At 45.3% G+C, this 19,762-nt stretch overlaps 1 protein-coding gene across 5 annotated transcripts in view; it reads right to left on the reverse strand.

Annotated features, from left to right (window-relative positions):
- HDAC4 (histone deacetylase 4) overlaps positions 1-15,508 on the reverse strand; it is a 1,367,213-nt gene extending 1,351,705 nt beyond the window's left edge. For 3 of the 5 annotated variants that reach the window (XM_078681413.1, XM_078681410.1, XM_078681419.1), the window contains exon 1: positions 15,336-15,508. The gene's annotated coding sequence lies outside the window, so the exon portion shown is untranslated. The remainder of the gene's footprint in view (positions 1-15,335) is intronic. The other 2 variants (XM_078681417.1, XM_078681412.1) reach the window with 2 other exon arrangements.
- Positions 15,509-19,762: the final 4,254 nt, after the last annotated feature.

A 19,762-nucleotide genomic window follows, 5' to 3' on the forward strand; every position in this document is an offset into this window, starting at 1 on the left:
GGTGCATACCCCCATAAGTGCAGACCCTCAGAAACAAGAACAGACTAATGGCCCCTGACCAACGTTAGTATGTGCACACACAAATATATAGGAAGTCCTGCACCGTCACACACATATTATGGCAGATCCTTTACTGACTGGAGCACATCCCACAAATAAGAATAAAAGCTGTATGTAAGGTGAACAGCTCAGCTCTTATAAGGGAAATAGTTATATTATAAGCCTCGTCTTTAGAAATTTGATGTATGCTCTCCAAAAAGTGGAAGTTGTCCCCAAAAGGTCAGTTTAATGCCCTCCAACTAAAACGTACAGAGCTCTTAGATTAACACAATCAGTCCTGCACAGAGACATGTTCCTAAGCACCCACAAGGCACAGACTTGCACAACAAGCCCACTGCCACTAACTCACACTGTCTGCCAATCAATGCATGTGGCAGTAAGGAATTATTCCCTTTTTGAAACATATTGCCAGAACCTCACTGACAACCATACACAGCCAGCCAAACATGGACCAATGCATACATACAGTCAAGCAAGCATCACCCTCTCTGAAACACAAAAATCATACACGACACTCATGTACAAACTTTTACAGGTGTACGAGTGCCCCAACACACACATTACATACCCTCTCTAATCCACACCAACACAAAAATGGCCCCTTACTAGAATGATCAAAAACCGACACACCGTTCATTGAAGGGCCTAACAGACCTACACAGTCTCCAACGGGGGCCACCTTTACTGACATGGTTAAACAGCCCTCTCACTGACCTGCACTTCAATTAAATGTCACTGATAACTTCTTTAACCCCTACGATGCTCGTGACAGAACCATGGCGTCTTGAGTCACGGTTGGGCTGTGCTCATGATGGCACAGTTCCATCACGACCCCGCCCGCGATTGGAATGTCAAGCACCGGGCTGGAATTCCTGCCGCAGGCAAGGTGTTAAAGAAATACACAAAACAGTCTCTAATGTAAATACATATCCCTCTCATAAATATCCTACTCGCCAACACACAAATAATCAGCACTTCACTGACAGCACCTCTCGTTTCGGACACTTACAGACTCTCGCTGATGCTCAGCTTTGCTGACAGACATACAGGTTTAACTTCATATCCTCGAAAATATGAAGTCCCTCATCGTCACCATGCAAAGTGACACATACACAACCTCGCATGATAAACACATATGTCTAACCACCGTTGCTAACATGTACAAACAACCCCTCACAGACACATTTATAGGCCCTCGTTTATTTATCAATGCTGATCGGTAAATGCAAAGACATTACAAACACCAAGTATTCCATCAACAGTCAGTCACTGGCACTTGAATAAACTCTCACATGCAGTACCTCGACTGAAAGGCCCTAAATTACAGATCTACATCCCATCACTGGCCCACACAAATATAAGTTCACACAAGCACACACACCGCCACAAACATACAGTTCCCTATAGACACCCATCTATAGCTACGTACATACACAATTTCTTACTGACAAGCATACAGTAACCTCTCACGGACACCTCATTTGCAGTCAACGTTAGAAAGATCCTCACTCACACATGCAAATCTTAATGCCGCAATATAAAAAAAACAAGCATTGAAAATGCAATAGGTCTCGCAATAGAAGAGTTTGACATTTTTCGTTTTTCAAATGGATGAGTGGCGTTGCGTGGATGAGTGGCGTTGCGTGGATGAGTGGCGTGTGTGAGTGGCGTTGCGTGTGTGAGTGGCGTTGCGTGTGTGAGTGGCGTTGCGTGTGTGAGTGGCGTTGCGTGTGTGAGTGGCGTTGCGTGTGTGAGTGGCGTTGCGTGTGTGAGTGGCGTTGCGTGTGTGAGTGGCGTTGCGTGTGTGAGTGGCGTTGCGTGTGTGAGTGGCGTTGCGTGTGTGAGTGGCGTTGCGTGTGTGAGTGGCGTTGCGTGTGTGAGTGGCGATGTGTGTGCGACAGATGTGTGTGTTTGTGTGTGCGGTTGTGTGTGTAGTTGTTTGAGTGGTTGTATGTGTGAGTGGTTGTTGTGTGGGTGGTTGTGTGGGTGGTTGTATGTGTGGGTGGTTGTATGTGTGAGTGGTTGTTGTGTGGGTGGTTGTGTGGGTGGTTGTATGTGTGGGTGGTTGTATGTGTGGGTGGTTGTATGTGTGGGTGGTTGTATGTGTGAGTGGTTGTATGAGTGAGTGGTTGTATGTGTGAGTGGTTGTATGTGTGAGTGGTTGTATGTGTGAGTGGTTGTATGTGTGAGTGGTTGTATGTGTGAGTGGTTGTATGTGTGAGTGGTTGTATGTGTGAGTGGTTGTATGTGTGAGTGGTTGTATGTGTGAGTGGTTGTATGTGTGAGTGGTTGTATGTGTGAGTGGTTGTATGTGTGAGTGGTTGTATGTGTGAGTGGTTGTATGTGTGAGTGGTTGTATGTGTGAGTGGTTGTATGTGTGAGTGGTTGTATGTGTGAGTGGTTGTATGCGTGTATGGTGGTGGGGTAGGAAATTAAACAGCAATCGAGTTTTGCATGCGGTGACTGTTGCCATGTTTTCGCCGTGCCCTTGTTTATCCCCTTACCACATTTGCCCTGGAGTTTCGTTGGCTGTGCAATTTAAGGATATCCCTGCCTGTCTTGGCCCCCGGTAGCAGGGAGGAGAGCGCGCCGGACCGGTCGCGTGGCACTGCTATGGACCCCCGTGTTATTCTTCGAGAGCAGCGCTGCTGATTGCCTCAGCAGACGTCCGGGTAATTATCTGCAGGTGGCGTTGCCTAAAGCGCTGCCATTATTATAAAAATATAGACCCATGACAACATATGAAAAAGCCAACACACAGCACGGTACTAATAAAACATAGTTGAAACGCACTCACATGTGTGCGAGAGGCAGGCGATCATGTGGAGAAGCGTCCTCGGTTACAAACACCTCGTGTAACTAACAGCGGCAGCATTTTAAAACATTGTTTGCACTTTAAAACAAAGAGATTACGACAAACATATGTTTAGTTTAGAAGAAAGTGCCTGTATTTTAGCCCACCTTAACAGTACTACAACAGTGCGTTATAGAAGCCAAAGGAGGGTAGGGCTGGGGGAGAGTCAATGGCTGCAGCGCTACCCAGCATGAACCCAAACATCCCATGTACATTATAAACGCACCAAAGAAGACGCAGCCTTGGTTACAAACACCTCGTTTGACTAAGGCGAGAGGGGGAGGTGGGGGTGCAACTCTGTGTGGCTTGTGCTCTCCTGGCGCCTCTGGTCTGTTTACTGTTAACACATGGAATTCCAAAGCAATCATTAAGCCGGATGGCTCCGTCTATGTTGTGCACCACTGGCGCCTTTTGTCTGTTTCCAGCAGAGAGGAAGGAGCTGGAGAAGCAGGAAACTGAAAGTACGGCCGGCCACCGGCCAGCCATGAATGAACCCCTCGGTTGCCCGCACAAAAATACGGGCATCAGAAGCAAAAAAAAGACGCTGCGAGGCAAAGAGAGAAAGGGACGCGGCTCATGTTTGTTTGAGGAAATCAGAGTTTAAAAACGAAAGGCACTAATCTCTTGCTCTTTAAGTTCTAGACATGGTCGTTTTTTATGTTTAAATCAAAGGGAACTTTTGGCATGCTTGAGATACTGTAAAGAAACATACGGGCATCAGAAGCAAAAAAAAAGACGCTGCGAGGCAAAGAGAGAAAGGGACGCGGGACAGATAGAGAAAAGAAGAAACGGGTAAAACAAGACGGAGGGCATTGCTGTGGGGAGGGGGGAGGAGAAATGCGACACGGCGGGCAGGGGAGGGGGCGGAGCGGGGAGAGCGGCATGAGGGTGTGAAAGCAGCAGGGGCCTGGAGTGCGGCTAAGGGAACTGAAGAAACGCGACACGGCAGGCAGGGGAGGGGGCGGAGCGGGGGTGTGGGAGGAGTGCGGCTGAGGGAAAATACATGCAAGCAGGCGGCTGGGGGCATGTGCACGCGCTTTTAAGCTCAATGCACATGCGCATTAAGCTTGAATTTCACGGGCACTGCAAGGAATCGCCACGATTCCTTGCAAGTTGGTTAAAGACTGTTTAAGCCCCAATAGTCTCGCAAGCTCGATGCGCATGCGCATCGACAGGCGAGACCTAACAATTGCTACAAGACATATAGAAGACCTTCACAGGCACAGATATAGCCCTTTAGCGAGTCTAAAAGACACTTTCAGTTTGACCACTCTTACAAACATTCAAACCTACACAATGACAGACTCCTTGCCACACATATATAAATTCAAGACCCGCGCTGACACACAAGAAGTCCCAACACAAACAATCCCTCACCGACAACATCTTAACTGACAAACACATCTCCTGCTTACGTCTCAGTTACTGAAAAGCTCTCACACTGCCTCTCACTAGGTGTAATAGTAAGGGAGAAACTAGCGTTTAGCAATGAGCAGAAAAAATTGTGGAATGGAATTACAACAAATTTGGCAGAAAGCTAGGGCTTTACTAAGAAAGCTTGCTTTTTTATTTGGTGTAGTGATATCTGGACGGTGGTCTTGAAGGGTCCAGCGGTATCATTAATTTAAAACAATAAGGGCCTCTGATTTAGAACAACTGCACTAATAAAGACATAATCATACATTTATTACTACAGTGCAATGACCCAATTCCAGTGTATTAGCACAGTAGAGAGAAACCGACAAGTTTGCCTCACAGATATGTAACAACTGCTTTACATGAGAAAATTACTAAAATAGTCAGAGGCATCTTTAATGTGATTTTATATTACTTAACATGATAATCATCCTGGTTTTGCTTAAACTGTTTTCATTAAAAACGAAATATGCATGAAAAAAATCAAGACATAAACCATAAATTCAGATGTGCAGACTGTAATGTGCAATTTATTATCACTGCTGAGGCAGGGGAGGAGAATCACGAGCCACTCGAGCTCCTCCGCACACTCAAGAACGGTAATAAAAGCATCTTACATACTTAACATTAGTCTGGCAAAGCAGTGAAAGCAGTCTCTAGGCCCGACCTAAAAAACATCACTTGTGAATGATTACAGGCTCAAACAGGGTCACATGAGAATGATTTAAAAAATACAGGAACTTTAATAGCAACTGCACTTATTCACTAAGGGGACAATTCTGGTTACCTATATGGCAATATATTGTGAAGCCTTACTGTTAATGAGTAGACTACACTCACGGAGTTTTGACAACGTGTTCCTAATTTGGAGGCACCAGCTCTTACTGCTACCTAAGCAGTTCTAAATAAACCTGAAAAAATATGGCTTTTAGTAATGCCAACTACCTGGTTAATCCAGGTTGACGAGTCAAGACATGCACTATTGATTACTTACATAAAACCACTCACAATCTTCCATACTCAGGCAGAGACATGATCCATCCTAGTGTTTAACCAGACCCCCCAGGATATAGCGGCATGGATTAGCAAATTTAGCGGCACAAAAATGGAAATTTAGCGGCACAAATATGGAAATTTAGGGGCAATTTTGCGGCATTTTATTTGGCCATTTTTCCTAAAACAAACACAGATATCTTCGTTTTTTTAGTTATTTAACAACATGAAGCTATGTATATTTGGTTTATTTACAATGTAGACACTTTGTTTCCCTCGAAAACAAACATGACCCCACAACATTGCATACTGAATGTGGAGTGGTGGACTCCTCCTTTTAGCAGGATCACATTTGGCAAGTACCCAATAAAGAAGAAAATGACAACGTTTGGCAAGTCAAACTCCGCCTCTGGCACCCCCAGATCAGACCGTGGGACTCGAGAACAGCCTCCCATCCCCATTAGTGGAGTGTAGAGTGGCAGAGCCCTCCGGGAACACCATGTCCTTCCAGAGTAAGTTCAAGAGAGGCAGCATTAGTTTATAGGGCCTGTCCTTGATCCCGCAGCGCGACCCAGAAGTATCCGAGTCCGTGGAGAGTAAACCGGTCGCCGCTCAACCGCGTCCCTTGTGGGAACGAGTCTGGACACTCTGCCACACTCAAGCAGGTGCAGGTTTCCTGATTGAAGGCAGTCTCTCAGCAGAGCGGTAAAATCGTTCTTGACGGTGGAGCTGCTTTTCCTTGGTGAGCCAGTCCCATGCAGCTCCGTCATGACAAAATTATTTGACATGCCGGCATAGAAGGAAATATGTGCATGTAGGAGAAGTTGATGGCTTTCAATTTTTGTTTGACCACGACATAGGACCATGGTTTAACTTGCATTTCTCTAGAGTAGTCCTGAAACACCAGTATCTTGAGTGTTTCAAGACCATAGCATGGAATCTTAGTAAAAAAAATTGGGAATGCGGGTGATCATAGAGCTATGCGGGGCCCCCGAGGGAGTTTGAGTGTCTGGGCTCTGTGTGACTCCTCCACCACAAGCCAGACAGATAACTTATCTGTAGGCATCCAGGGCTTAATTCACTGTTCCAGGAACTCTGTAGGGTGCTGCATCTCTATCCCCTCTAAGAAGCAGATGAATCTCTAGGTTATTGCACCAGGATCGATTTTTAGCATCTTTTGCCTGGCTTTGCTGTTCCACAGATTGAGACATGAGGCTGGACACCATAATTTTGAGGTCATATACCTCACCCTCAACTGTCGATAGTCAACCTTCAGCTTCTGTAATTCTGTACGGTGTTGTGTAGGTCTTGGCACAGGAGTCCCTCATTCACATGGACCTCCCTAATCTTTGTTTCTACTGCTGTCTGCGAGGCATGGATGGCTTGTAGGATCTTGGCAAGATCTTTGCCTTCGCGCAAACATGCAAGCTGCCCCCCCACACCCGTGGTATACTTGTTCATATGAGTTTGGGAGGAGTGAGGATGAGGGATCTTGTCTTTCCCCATAGTTATGACAGGAATAAGCCACGAGACAGCAGCAGTTCAGGTGCCCATCCCCCTTGCAGCATTGCCTACGACAGCATGAGCAGCAAGGGACCCACGGACGTCAAAGGGATCAAACAAATAATCAAAGATAGCTGCGATCCTGAGCAGCATGATAAATACAGGAAAATAGCGGTTTACAGTATGGGGCACCCTCAGTGGTACTTGCAGATTACTGTATCCACCTTTGGGTCTCACAGCAGCAGTAGGTACAGCCTGACTGCACTGTACCACATACCACAGTCAGCATAGACGCAAGCACTCGGACATGGTGTCCAGTCACACAGAGGCCGGGGAGCAGGATAAAATACATGAAAGTCACAGGCCAGGTGTCTCAAAGGGCAGCCCAAGAGTCCAGTTGCATCCAGGCTCTAGGAAAGGGCCAGCAGCAATGAAGACACAGTTCATGAGCCCCGATCAGCACCATGTCCAATTGCGCCCCTCAAAAGATGACATGGGGCCCAGACTGATGCCTGGTCAGGAGCCAAGCACGATCCTTAGATCCTGCCACACGGTAGGCACATCACCAGATGTTGTGGCGGGTGCCTTGCAGATCGTTCAGCACGGCTCATCCTATGTGAGGTCTCCACCATTAGCAGTGCAGTGCCGCCAGGAGGCGGCCCAGTGCTAACGATCTCGTTCAGTCAGACCTCAAGGCAGTCCGATGTTGACTACAGGGCCCAGTCACTTCATCACCTCAGGTTAATATTCACTGAGTTGTCAACTGGGGCCTACAGTCTAAACCTTGTAGGCGGGCCACCAGTTCCTCCTTACCGGGGCTCTCAATGGGGCTCCCCCTCATATCAGGACTTTTGCGATGGGCCCATCGGTCCAGTAGAAGCCACTTCCGCAACAGCTCCACTCCGTTCACCTGGTCGTTTCGATGCGACCACTAGATCCCGGCAAGGGCCCTGGGAAGGTCCGCGCTGTGTCACCTCTGCCCGTCTACTCCCAAAGGGGGCTGCAGTTTTCAGGACCCCTTTGAATTGCATATTCTTTCCCTAAAAGTCCTGTTCACGTGGGACTGACCGAGCGAGGCGCCAGTAGTCGCATTTGCACATCAAAGCCACAAAGGCTAAAGGATTGGATCTTGCCAAGGGGGAGGCAGCAGGTATTCGACGGCTGGACGGCGGCACGTAGTGACGTGTGCGCGAACCACCAATAAAAGGGCATTGTTTGTTTTTATGACACTTTTTTATAATTATCGCGGCAATAATTGTAAATATCGCGGCCATCGCGCTAATCGGCCGATTTCGCAATTTTTTCATGAATCGCGATAAGCTGGAGGGTCTGTTTAACACGTCTTCCAGCATATATGAAGTAAAGAAAAAAAACATGTAATGCGGAGTAATGCTTGCTAAGGATATCTTCTAGTAATTATATTAAGTTGAACAACAGAGTGAGGGCACACAATGATCTAAGGTACGACAATATCTCCACAATGATCTTTATTAATGCTCGGAAACATTGCGCCACTCCACAACTACATTCTAAAACATGGGCACCGAACTTTAACAATGTAAAATCATTTCGTTTCCAACTTATATCAAGAATACTTTTGAAAGGAAAACTCTCTCTCGCTGGTTGCTTAAAGTGTTAATCCCAAAAAATATACTGCAAAAAACATTTTAAAACAAAGCTTCTCTAGTAGACACGAATTGCTTTACAAGAAGGGGCCACAGTATTTAACAGCCCCTCTCTGCATCCTCCATTAAAATGCGGTATCCAGAAAGGAGAATGATGTTTGCATCTGTGGTCTTTTACAATGGAAATCCTCGAAGTTAATTTCTGATCCTTTGGGATAAATAAAAAACTCACTATACATTCTGAGATCAAACACAGGTTACACCCAGTTACTGTTCCTAAAATGTTTTCTATTCACTTTCCGTTGGAGTTGATGGGAACTACAGCCAAATGGTGATGGTCGTTATTTTTCCCCACCAGAAAAGTTCAAGCTTATTGGCATAAGCTATAAAGTTAAAACAAACCATGGAAATTACATTAAAATCTGTATTTTTCGAGCTCGAAACATCTTTCAGTTTGTTGAATTCAGTAGACTGCTAGATGCAGGATATTCATAGACACACACACAACAAAACCACAGGGTTGTAGTTATTATGTGTGGTATCTTCTTCCCTATTCCAAGCATGCTCTCCTCAGTTTAGGTCTCCTGCTTCTCAGCCAGTGTGAGTGTGGTGTAATTAGAATGCTGGTGTGTGCCTGGATGAGTAAATGTCAGATGGAGTGCATGGGCTGAGCAGTAAGGATGCTACTACCGTTGGGGCTTCATTCATACCAACTTTTCCTGTAACCTGAGACTTTTACCTTAAAAAATAAACAAACAATCTTATTTCACCTTTACTCCTGGCCATCCTGCATCCTAATTTGCCATATCCTGGCTCCTGCCTAGCTCAAACCTACTGTTAACCCAAAACCTTACCATGCTGTACTAATCCACTTCCTTAAAGTCATTAATTTTAGGTGTCACAGATTGCTTCCTAGAGACACACTCCTCACTATGTCCTTCCATTAGGCATGCTCCTTTCAACAAATCAACGGTGGCACAGTCCCATCAGCCTTCTGTAGATGGGACCAAGAACCACACACGCCCTAAAGCAAATAACATCAGAGCAATCGGAAACAAGCAATGGGAACATTACTCTAGGCCTGAGCGCAGTTCGCAGTCACACTACGTGGAACTCCGCGAAGTACCGAACAAACTACGATGCGCTACGTGGAGTTCTGCAGGTGGCAGAGGATGGTACGTCGAGATGATTTTTAGCCCCAAAAGTTTCTCCTGCGCCGTAAAATCAGTATGAACGGCATCACGCAGGGCGAAAGAGGGTGCTGCTTCTTTCCAACGATCTAGTAGATTTTCTACTCAAGCGGCAGCTTCCTCAACGCGAGTGGCAGTTACCTAAGCACGAGCAGCAGCTTTCTCAATGCAAGCAGTAGTAACCTTCCGCAGCCGCCCACGTTAAAAAATCTCACCAGGGGGTGGTCTAACACATGTGGAGTATGCAAAACTCCACAAACTTTGCTGGCGGGCGGAATTCTTCGCCCACCCCTACATTATTCACGGCAAGCTCAGTAGCAAAGACTCCCTAAAAAGAGGAAAAGAACACCAAAAATTAAAACAAGTTTGATTGCTTAAGTTTAGGGGGACATGATGTTGAGACAAATGCCATATACTTTAATCACAAGAAGGGTGATAGAGACTGTCTATATGGGGACCCGCCTAAGGGACTATACTCGACCTCCCAGAAGAGACCCTAAAAAGTACGTCTCTACATACAGAATTGGGCCGTCGGCTTGATTGGCCAAAGGCACACCTTTTATTTAAAAGGGTTCTGTGACATGCTTCATCATAGAGCCCCCCTTACCTTGCTGATCCCCTCTATCGCTGTCCGTCACTTCCGTAATCATGCTCCCATATATTTAAGCTGTGCAGCACATCCCCGATATCCGTGTATCGGAGTGGGGCTCAGTGATGAAGCAAGTCATCAAACAACTGTTTGGCGAGTAAGAGCTCTTTTAAATAAAAGGTGTGCCTTTGGCCTATCAAGCAGACAACCCAATTCTGTATGCAGGGACTAACTCGCTTTTGATTTTCAGACTGAGACAAATGCCATACCATGACATCCTTGATCCCGCAAAAACACCCTGGAGAACAAAGCAGGTCGAAAAGCAAGGAAGGGTAATTACAACTATTTTTGAAAGTGTCATACACACGAAAAAAAGTAGACCAGCATGCACTTGTAACTTTGTTAGCCTAACCTACTGGATTTCCCTCAACAGCTAAAGCAGAGGCTATGACACAACCAAACTATAAAAGCTACAGTACTGGTAAAACGTCCTAAGCAAACCCACAAAATCAAGACTGCGGCTCCCTGACCTTGATCACTGAATTTTAAGTGACTGACCCAGAAAATAAAGAAGAGTGCATAATTCTCATTTTATTCACTGGCAGATGTGGAAGGCATTCACCTGAGCTCTACATACAAAAATTATCAGCAACACAAAGTTAACCAATACATATGGATTTATTAAAAACTAGTCGAAATAAAAATACCAAACGGTTGAATGTAGAAATTAGCATTTCAAGGAGAACTGGAATACATCAGACAGAAATAGATTTCACAGAAGACAGCACGTGCTGCAAGATCTACCAAAATGGGTTCAAAGAGGATAACAAATTATTAAGAAATCCCACCGCAATAACAATCCTAGAGAGAGCAAGATCCTACCAAAGAGTTACTCCATATAATCCAAGAAACAGTTATCACAGGGACCCGAAAGAACACAGCCTGTGGAAGAGGAGAGATGGGATGATCTTAAGTGCTCCTGCTCATCTAAAAGATACCAGAAACATCAAACAACCCAGCAACGCTCCATTCCCCAGCACTCGCACTCATACTAGAAGGCGTCATCTCTACCTTCAGCTCACACATGGCAAAACAACCAACAGCAAAACGTGTTCCAAACCAGCTACTGGAACCAGGCGCAGTCGCACAGACCACAATGATACTGTCATTCTCTGCTCAGCCAGCAACCCATCCTTCCCAGACGAGACTAGGTGGTAAATGGATGAAGTGCATCCTGCCTCCAAGTTGAGAGAATGAACTGTTTATTTGAACCACTATAACAACAAAGTATATATCATGGATAGCGGACTCAGATTCCTTTGACTTGAACCCTAGTAAGTAGGGTATGGACTATTGATTCTTGAATGACTTTGGCTGCATACTGAGCAAACTTATTGGTGCTTACAATAGTCAGATGGCTTGTCCTGATGAGACCCGATTAGTAAACTAGGAGTTGAAATGTTGACAGAGAATGCCTGCGGCTAAGGACAAATACCTGTGAAGTGTAAACATGCATTTGTAAACAGTATGGGAACCAGTGATTATCAACGAGAGCTGTGTTTTTTTACAAGTCACTTTGTTTACCTTGAAGACACTGCATCGTCTGTACTACTGTCACAAAACAAAAAAAGTTTATGATGTTATGAAATTAAACAGAAGAAAATATATCCAATCAAATTCGAGAGGGAAGACCGGTTGTTGTTGTTATAATTGAAACCAGTAGTCCCTTGTTAAGTGATGCATGCAAGTCTAAGTTAACCTTTGTTATAATAGAATTTTGCGCCATGGTTACCTCTTTGAAAGAATCCCAATGGACTATTCTTCTTTATAATTCTTCCTATGCCCTTATGCCTCATATCCATTCTTTCATCGCCCAATGAGACATGGTAGACTTAGGTTAAACTAAGGAATATGCTGTGGTGCTTTATTTGAGCAAGGATTTTCTAGTTGACAGGAGGCTGACATTTATATAAGCGGTAAAAGCATAGCATAGTACCTCTACTCCAGTTACTCGTACTAGTATAGGCTTAAAGGGACTTGACCACAAACTGTTGTCTTTTCAAAAGCTTGAAAAGTAACAGGGAACGGCAAGAATGACTCAAGCATAGGCTGCGGAAATAAAGGGAAGAGCTACAGCATAGAGCTGGTGAGGATGTAGCCTAGAACTAAGGAAAGATAACTGTAAGACTGCACCTTTTATAGGGGTCACATTAAACATACTGAATACCATGGCTAAGGTAAAAGAACATGGATAGTACAGTTGACAGTCCGGAAAAAGAATGGCGAGACAACAGCAAACTAAGGATGTGATTGGGTGCAGCATAGAACAAAGAACGATTGGAGCTTGCATCATGAAGTGGGGAAGGAGAATTGGGGTATGCACGAAAGTGATTCAGGCTGGAATGGCTACCTTTAGCAGTGAAGTCTTGTGAGACTACATGTTAGAGTAGGTATGGGAAAGGGAGAATTATTTTTAACATCTGCAGCCTTGAGAGAGAATGTGTTGGCTGCATCCTAGAACCGGAGAGCCCAATTTGCATGCATCTCCTGTGAGAATACTGCAAATAGCTGCTGAAACAAAGACAGCCGATTTTTGCACAAATTGCATTGAAAACATCCCTTTATGCTGTTCGACTGAAATGCAGGTTGATAAAGATTGTTATTGAACTTTTTCTGGAAACAATTTGCTCAGCAATCTAAAGTAACTCGGACAACACTGAAGAGCAAAGGACAAGCATGTGTTTGTCATGTTACCGGCACCTGTCCGGAACAGAGCACAAACTACGAGATGCCAGAATATGCTAAACAACGGTCCCAATATGGCCTGGCACATGGAGATAGTTAGCAAACACAAGGAGATGATGGATGGAGAGCTGAAACTATTCAAACACTTGCCCCCAGTAACAGATCTGGGTTGAATCCATCATCTTTAGCTCACTTCGCCACCCAAGTTTAGACACAGCTATATGCAAATCAGTCTTAACCCTATGCCTCATGGGAGCAATCCAGCCCGAACTATCAAGCCATGTCTTCCCTGGACCGGAAACAAGCATCCTTGGACCGGTTTCGGGGTAACACCCCTCATCAGCCAGGCTAGCTTGACTCCAGTGGCAGAGTGAGCAAGGGACCCACGTCTGGTCATACCCTGGCAACTTAGGGAGAACAAAGCAAACACAAGGAGATGATGGACGGAGTGCTGAAACTTTTCAAACAGTCACCCTCGTCAAAGATCTGTGTTGAATCCATCATCCTTCTTTGGCTCACTTCACCACCCCAGTTCAGACACAGCTGTATGCAAATCAGTCTTGACCCTGTGCCTCATGGGAACAGTCCAGCCCGAACTGCCAAGCCATGTCTTCCCTGGACCGGAAACAAGCATCCTGGGACTAGTTTTGGGGTAATACCAGTTATCAGCCAGGTTAGCTTGAATCCAGTGGCAAAGTGAGCAAGGGACACACGTCTGGGCATACCCTGCCAACTTAGGGCGAACAAAGCAAACACATGGAGATGATGAACGGGGCGCAATCTGGGTCGAGTCCATCATCGTTCTGTAGCTCACTTCGCCACCCCAGTTCAGACAGATCTATATGCAAATCAGTCTTGACCATGTGCCTCGTTGGAACAGTCCATCCCGAACTGCCAAGCCATGTCTTCCCTGGACCGGAAACAAGCATCCTGGGACCGGTTGCAGGGTAACACCCCTCATCAGCTAGGCTAGCTTGACTAGATATTTGCCCGGAATAGCAACAGCTATGGGACAGCAAAATCATTTGATAACTGCCCCATTGCTATCTCTCACTCTTATTACACCAATCTATTACATCTTTTTAAAAAACCTAAAGCTTTACATTTTATCAGCCATGTGTGAGTTCAAAGTGCATATTTCAAATGTATTAAACACTGAACATTTTCGTTTTAATATGTTTTTCACTTTACTAAATAGAAGTATCGCTTAAAGATTAAAGAAATGTGTTTCTAATAAGTGAACATAAGTCTAAATTGTCCGTTCCACATTTATGCGTGCACTGCAAATTAGATTTGTTGCTTTTAGAAAGCGTTCAAGCAATTTGAAGGCTGAGAAGAGTGCTAATAACATCACGTCATCACACAAATCTCACACCATCTCATGCAGCATGACTTGACTGTAATGTACCAACGAGATCAAGTTTTGAAACTTATAATAACTTAGATGCATGGATTCTTAACGCAATCTCTTTCTTCTTAATTTGAGTTTCATCATTGCATGGCGACAAGTGTGCCCACGGTCATGGGGTGACTGTGGGCCAGTCTGCTGAGATATACTTAACAGCAAAGTACTATGTATGTGCCTTTGGAAAATGCATTACTGTTAATGATACAATGTAAATGTAAAATAGTTAACTTGTTGAGTTGCTTGCATGCACGTGACTCCGCAACGTGAAATGCATATTAGGGTATTTATGGAAAAAAACTCTAGAGCGGGCTCCAGTATCATGCTGTGTATGCCTGACTTGACACAATTACTCATCTCAATTAAAGGTTGCCAATTGACTTCAATTCACCATGGACCACATTTCCCAGTTTTGGGGTTTTAAGAAAAGTGCACTCTGGGAGTTGAAGTCTTGGTTCATTCAATTGAAGAGGACGAATGCAATTTAAAAATAATGATTTATAAACGGATAGCTGATGTGAGTGGTATCATGAAGTCAGCTGCCCCCTCTACCCCGAGTAGCCTGGCCCCAGAGTAGGCATATCATGTTGTGGCAGAGGGGAACTCCAGCACATCATTTCAGACTCTGACAGAGGGGGGCGAGGGGAGGTCGCGGCTTCCCGCTGCAGCGAGGGGCGCGTGAGCCCAGCCGCGGTGCAGACCTCTGGCTCCCATCCCCGGACACACCGACAAACCGCCAGATTGCTCATTTGGATTTAAGCGAAACCTCCGCCTGTGGCTTTCAGTGATTAAAGGCAGACGGGCTTCCTTACAGTTTTAAACGGATATTGTTGATCGGCTCCCCCGCGCAGCGCCCCGCCCGCGGCCCTGCCGGAGCAGGGAGCGCCTCACGCACACTGCCCCGCAGCCGGCCGCCCCGCGCGCCACCCTGGCCGCCCGTGGGCACGGGGTTTACCTGCTGAACGTCCCGCCTTCCGGCCGTTGACGGGCTCCCTGCTTCTGCACTCAATGGCCCTGCCTGTCCCTAGTGGGCGTCCGGGCCCCAGGCAGCTGCAAACCCCTGTATTGTCAACGGGACCGGGCGAACTGGGTACACTTCCGCTGCCGAGAGCCACCCCGTCTGTACCCTGCGTCATGAGCGCGTCGTCCCCCGTGCCCCTCCGCCTACAACTTTCTCCCGTGCACCGTGGCTCCACTGCTGGGTAGGACTGAGTGAGAGTCCATTGTAAGAACTCCTGAGCTGCAGCAGTGTGAGGGTTGTGGGCAAAAAGGCTGAATGGGGAATGACTTGTAGACTTATTTGCCTGCATACCACCCGATCATTTATTTATGCGATTTTTTTATAGCGCGAACATTACCCGAAGGTGTCAGAGCGCTTTACATAAGAACCAGTTGCGATACATAAGGATTTAGGATTACATGCGTTACATAAAATTGGTCGTCAAGAGATTTAAATGAGAAACAGGAAATGTCATGGTAAAAAACCACTAGGTCGTGGAAAGCGATTTTATGCATGCATTTTTATATAGCGCGATATTTACCCAGAGGTGTCAGAGCGCTTTACAGTAGAACGAAGTTAATTTCTTAAGGAATGAAGAAGAATAGCATGGAAGTAGGTAAAACTACTACTACTCGTGGTGAAAGTTACAGATGAACAAGTTCCAGATACATTCAAGATTACATAATACGAAAAGGCGGTTTGATTAGGATTATACAAGTACAAAATACATCATATATGCCGACCCTTCGGATTCAGGCAGAGGCTAAGGATTTCATGGCTAGCGCCCCACCTCCCGACTACTGTATGCAATACGGGCTTCTGCCCACTGTGGTCTAGTGACAGTGGTAGTATGCATTGCCAGTAACCTGTTGCTGTAGGCCAGTGCACAACCTTTTGTCATGCTCTCGATGCTTGCCATAGCGCTTTCTCTGTGCTCCTGACCGGTAAGGAAAAAAGTATATTTACATTTAGTCCCATACATGACAATTAACTCGATTCAGGCATCCAGCTCTCGTGAGAGACGTGGCAGTCAGATTCATGCCCTGGGATAAGGCAAATTATTCAAAGAAGTGTCTTTGGAAGAGACGAGTTTTAAGATTAGTTTTGAAAATCCTGAAAGGGGGGGGGGTGGTCTGAAGGTTTGGAGGTAGCGAGTTCCAAATTCAAGTGGCATTACCTGAGAAGGATTGCACCACAAGTCTTTCCCTTTCGATTATTGAAGGTTCGAGCAGTACATTTTCTGGATTGCGGGAAGGTCTGTACATTTTCTGGATTGCGGGAAGGTCTGGAGCCGCAAGATATTTTGAGTTTGTTGGCCAGGTAGCGAGTGGTGGAAGTGTGTATGGCTTTATGGGTGATGCAGGCAGTGTTGTAAATTGACCTAGCTGCAATGGGAAGCCAGCGAATGGAAATCAATGTGGGTGTAATATGGTAATTTCTTCTGGTCCCATACATGAAACTTGCCACTGAATGGGGGATGGATTTTAGAGGGTATAGGTGAGATTTTTGGGGACACTAGCAAGGAGAGAATTACAGTAGACCAGTCTGGAGAGTACCAGAGATTGGAATAGAGTTTTCAGGTCTTGCTCAGGAATGAAACGCCAAACCCCTCAGAGAAGGCACAATTGGAAGCATGCATTCTTGGCCACGGTGTTGATTTGGGAATGAAAGTTGAGTCTTTTGTCCAGGATAACACCTAGGTATATGAGCGGGCTATGAGTTGGGGGCAGCATGGAGCATTGAGCCATCTCAAGGAGATCAACCCACACCGATCTGTGCACCTTCTGGGCATTGGTGAGTGTCCTTGAGATGAGCCGATGGCGGGAGGCTGCGCCTGACTTTAAGATGGCGTCTGACCAGAGGCTTCCCTGTTGAAACAAGCCCAGCACCCCTTTTGATGTCACTGGTTGGGGAGCTGCAACTGAAAAACCCTGCTGGTGAGGTGTTTGTCCCCTGATATTGGAGAAGTATGAGGAGCAACTCGCTGGCATGCACTGAGATACCCTCAGTGCCTGACCCTTTGAAATAGAAATTGGCGGCTGTGGCAGGCGTCGCGGCCTGACAGGGCTGCGAAAGGAGAGCGGCTGTGAACTGTGGGCTGTCTGGCTCCGAAGTAATCAAGCGGAGTGAGCTGGCGCTGTGAACCCAGAGTCGGCGACGGGGAAAAAATGAGGCCACCAATAGCAACATGCCGATTACCCTAGGGGCCCCTGAGAATACATTGGGGAAAGATAAAAATGGGGACCAGCTGAATGGAACACCAGGGGTAGAATCCCTTCCACGACCCCAAGATGGCCACCACAGTGGTCGTTTACCACTATGTGCTCCTACTCTTGACAAAAACTGGACATTGGACATCGACCACACCTCGAGCATTTACCACATCCGGCTCACCCATCAGGACATTGAATCTGTGAACTTGCCACCAACCGTTGAGACCTAGCATTTTGGCCAAAGCCTGGTGGAGCTACCTTGATAGCTATAGAGGAGACGGGCTAAGGACTCCCCCCCCCCCCCCTCGGTTGTCACCTACCCAGCTGGACTTTGGGCAGACTTTCCTTTGTCTCTCCACCGAATCTCCCTCCTACCCTTTTACCTTACCCCCCCCCCCTTCCACGCACCATTTATCTCATCTTCTATGCTCTTTAAATGTTTTCTTGCAACAAATATAACTTGTAACTGATGTAACTTTGTAACAATGTGGAACCTCATGTAAAGCTCTCTGATACCTCCGGGTCTAGCCAGCACTATATAAAACTCATCAAATAAATAAATAAATGGCACTGTCAACAATGGTGGGTTTGTTGTTAAGAATGTTCAGATTATCCATCCGTGAATGAACAGGAGGTGGGGAGTTTGAGATTTAGAGAAAAAGGAATTCAGTTTTAGAGGGATTCAAAATTAAATGATGAGATGTCATCCAATAATGGCGGCAGTTGAGGGTGGTGTTGAGGATTGAAATGCCGTGCGCGGAGGGCTCCTTTAGGTAGAGTTGGGTGTGACGGAGCAGGATTTTCGTGTAAAAATAAACCTGCTTGGATTGAACCTTCAGTAACATTTATTAACTGTGTGCAGTGAAAAATAAACGAGAAAAAAGCTTAACATGGGGAAATGCTTCTGCGCAAGCGCAAACTTAACTACTGAAGTAGGCCGCAAATTGCTTCTGACTAATGAAAAATAAAAGACTAATGCTGCTTTAGTGCATGTTATTAATAACAGCTGTAATGCGAACATTTAACATAGGTTGAGCGGGGATAAATGCAGCATTTGGGTTGCTGCGTAGAGATGCTTTTCAAATAAGCATAAATGTTTGTGTTTTATTTATTGTAGAAACAAGCATGGGTCTTTTTCTGCATGACAGATAAAGGGTTAAAAAGTCAGCTATGCTGAAAATGAAATCCTAGAAAATTGAAAAGTGAGCAAGAGGGAAAGATTAACCTGACTTGTTCTTTGAATCCTGAGTGCCTGCCAAGATCCGAATGAAAAGAACAATGTTATGATGATGGAAGGAAGCTTCCTTTGCATAGAGGCGCTCAGTGAGAAAATAATACAATGTAAAAGACGACTGCCGGAGAAGAGGAAACAAGTGACAGAGACTTGAACTTTATTTCCTGAAGAGAAAGTTGATGTCATTATGGATGACTAAAACAAAGAAGTCTTTAAAACCTATGTGTGCGTAGAGAGTGGTGTGACAGTACACCCCCTTCCTAAACCAATCAAATGTGGGGCATAACATACTTCTGTGGGTTGGTCTTTGGGCTTTAGGGTATAATTGAGGTGCCCGGAGGGAGGGGTTTTGGGCAGATATTTTGCTGACAGTTGGAGTGAGATTGTCGCATGTCGTCGGTTTGCTGTTTCTCCTGTGATTCCTGACTTAGTCTTTGCCTCTTCAAATCTTCTTGAAAGGCCTTTGCTGTTACCCTGGCCAGGTGACGATGTTTCCTATTTGGGTTAGTATAGCCTGATATCTGAATTTGCATAACTTTTGCAAATGTATTTTATCTCTGAAACTTTTGTCTCTTCTCTTATCCACTCCTTAATGCATTGTCATTGATAATTAATTTGTCATTTTCTCTTCTAATTTTGTTTGCTTTGTGATAGTCTATATTTGGTGCTAAATTTATGTCCTTGATGACCATCTATTTACATGATTTAGAAAAATTTTATAAATATACAAATGAGGCGGTCTTTATTAGAATATTTTTATTCTGAGTACTGATTTGTCCACATGATCAACAACACAAAGATGTCATCGCCATATTTGGTAAATTAGGAAGAGCATAATGTGAAGATTGTTAAATTGGTATAATCTTTAAAAACACACTGGTTGTTCATTCACTAGCGCAAAGGAGCTTAGTTGGGTAATGTAAATTGGGCTCTGT

The sequence above is a fragment of the Lissotriton helveticus genome, chromosome 3_1, assembly GCF_964261635.1.
Source record: "Lissotriton helveticus chromosome 3_1, aLisHel1.1, whole genome shotgun sequence".
Taxonomy (NCBI): domain Eukaryota; kingdom Metazoa; phylum Chordata; class Amphibia; order Caudata; family Salamandridae; genus Lissotriton; species Lissotriton helveticus.